The sequence below is a fragment of the Schistocerca piceifrons genome, chromosome 10 (genome assembly GCF_021461385.2).
Source record: "Schistocerca piceifrons isolate TAMUIC-IGC-003096 chromosome 10, iqSchPice1.1, whole genome shotgun sequence".
NCBI classification, from domain to species: domain Eukaryota; kingdom Metazoa; phylum Arthropoda; class Insecta; order Orthoptera; family Acrididae; genus Schistocerca; species Schistocerca piceifrons.
The window spans coordinates 124182522-124185092 of record NC_060147.1 but is presented as its reverse complement, the minus strand read 5'-3'; the positions used below and the strand labels follow the sequence as shown (position 1 = coordinate 124185092).

At 51.4% G+C, this 2571-nt stretch overlaps 1 pseudogene; it reads right to left on the bottom strand.

Moving 5' to 3' along the window:
- Positions 1 to 229: 229 nt before the first annotated feature.
- LOC124719217 lies at positions 230 to 347 on the bottom strand (annotated as a pseudogene).
- Between the last annotated feature and the right edge of the window lie 2224 nt (positions 348 to 2571).

Sequence of the window (2571 nt, the reverse complement as noted above, 5' to 3'; positions counted from 1 at the left end):
CTAAACCAAACTAAACTGAACTTCGTCTGAATAGGCCTTGGTAGGCCCAACGATACCGACCGGACGCCGTGTCATCCTCAGCCCACAGGCGTCACTGGAAGCGGATATCGAGGGGCACGTGGTCAGCACACTGCTCTCCCAGCCGTATATCGGTTTACGAGACCAGAGCCGCTACTTGTTAATGAAGTAGCCCCTCAGTGAGCCTCATAAGCGGTAAGTGCAGCCCGCTTGCCGGCTGCGCTCGGTAGACCGGATGGTCACCCATCCAAGTGCTAGCCCAGCCCGACAGCGCTTAACTTTGGTGATCTGATGGGAACCAATGTTACCACTGCGACAAGGCCGCTGGCAATATCTTAGTATCAGCCTTCATTAATTCTATTAATTCCATCATGTTAGGTACCTGTGTTGCTATAAATGACCTCAATACACGTCCACCCCCGGTAGCTGAGTGGATGGCGCGACAGAATGTCAATTCTAAGGGTCCGGGTTCGATTCCCGGCTAGGTCGGAGATTTTCTCCGCTTAGGAACTGGGTGTTGTGTTGTCCTAATCATCATCACTTCACCCATATCGACGCGCAAGTCGCAGAAGTGGCGTCAAATCTAAATACTTGCACCCGGCGAACGGTCTACCCGACGGGAGGCCCTAGTGACACGACATTTACATTTTACCTCAATACACGGAGGTGAAAAAAGTCATGGGACACCTCCTAACATCGAGTCGGACCTCCTTTATCCCGACGTAGTGCAACGGCTCAACGTGGCATAGACTCAAGAAGTTGTTGGAAGTCCCCTGCAGAAATATTGAGTCATGCTGCCTTTACAGCAGTTAACTGCCAAAGTGTTGGTAGTGGAGGATTTTGTGCCGAACTGACCTCTAGATTTCGTATCATGTCGCGTGAACTGGGCGGCTAAATCATTCGCTCGAACTGTCTGGAATGATCTTCAAACCAATCGGAAACAACTGTCTCCCAGTGACATGGCTCATTGTCATTCACAAAAATTCCATCGTTGTTAGGGAACATGAAGTCCATCAATGGCAGCAAATGGTCTCCAAGTAGCCGACTTAACTATTTCCAGCCAATTATCGGTTCCGTTGGACCAGAGGTCCCAGTCCACTCCATGTAAATACAATCCACACCACTATGGAACCATCAGTGCCTTGACAACAACTTCGGTCCGTGATTTCGTGGGGTCTACGCCACACACTAACCGTACCATTAGCTCTTACCAACTGAAGTGGAGACTTACCTGCCCTCTCGTCTGGCGATGGCTATCCAGGAGTCCCTCCATACTCTTGCCCGTTGCGGCCGCTCTGTGGTCTTTGGGTGGACCCTGGGTCATGCAGGCATCCTGGGAAATGAACGTGTTGACACGCTGGCCAAACAGGCTGTCGGTGCACCAGCCATAGAGAATGGCCTGTCGGAGAGTGACCTCAGGTCAGTTTTGCGGCAAAAGGCACTTCGCACCTGGGGTGAAGAATGGCGCGCCCTGCCTTCACCCAACAAACTTCGGGCCATCAAGGAGGCTACCGGTGCGTGGCGCTCCTGCTTGCGGGTCTCTCACAAGGACTCTGTAGTCCTCTGCCGGCTGCGCGTTGGCCACACCTGGATAACACACAGCTATTTATTGCGCCGCGAGGACCCACCTTTATGTCGCTGCGGGTCAGCTTTGACGTGGTCCACATCTTGTTGGACTGCCCGCTTACAACTCCGTTCAGGCAGACGTTTGCACTGCCTGATACGCTTCCTGCACTTTTATCAGATGTCGTTGCGATGGCAGATTTAGTTTTGGGTTTTATTCGTGCAGGGGGTTTTTATCGCTTGCTCTAAGTGTTTGTCCTTTTTTGTGTGTTGAGTCTGGCCTTTGGCCTACGATTTTAGACTGGGGTTTTTAGTGCGTTTCTTGGTGGTTGGCTGTTCCTTTTTTCTATGGTCGGCCAAACACTGTCACACTCGATGTGATTTTAATTTCTTTTGTCTGGTCTCTGTCTAAGTCTTTCTTGTCCTGTGTCGTCTCTTGTCATCTCCATTGTTTGTTTTCATTCCTTGTAGGGGTTTCAAGTTCATGGAAAAAGGGACCTATGGGCCTGGTAGTCTGGTCCCTTCAGTCCCACAAACCAACCAACCAACCAACCAAATTACCTGCCCAGGCCACCGTTTTGCAGCCGTCTAGGGTCCAACCGTTATGGTCAGGGGCCCAGGAGAGCCGCTGCAGGCGATGTCGTGCTGTTAGCAAAGGCACTCGTGTCGTTCGTCTGCTACCATGACCCATTAAAGCCAAATGTCGCCGCCCTGTGTTAACTGATACGTGCGTCGTACGTCCCACATCGATTCCTACAGTTACTGGACGCAGTGTTGCTGGTCCGTTAGCACCGACAATTGTACGCAAAAGCCGCTGCTGTCGGTCGTTAAGCAAAGGCCGTCGGCCACTGCGTTGTTCATGGTGGGAAGCGATGCCTGTTGTTTGGTATTCTCGGCAAACTCTTTACACTGTGGATCTCGGAATATTGAATTCGCTAATGATTTCTGTAATGGAAGGCCCCGTGCATCTAAGTACAACTACCGCTCCAC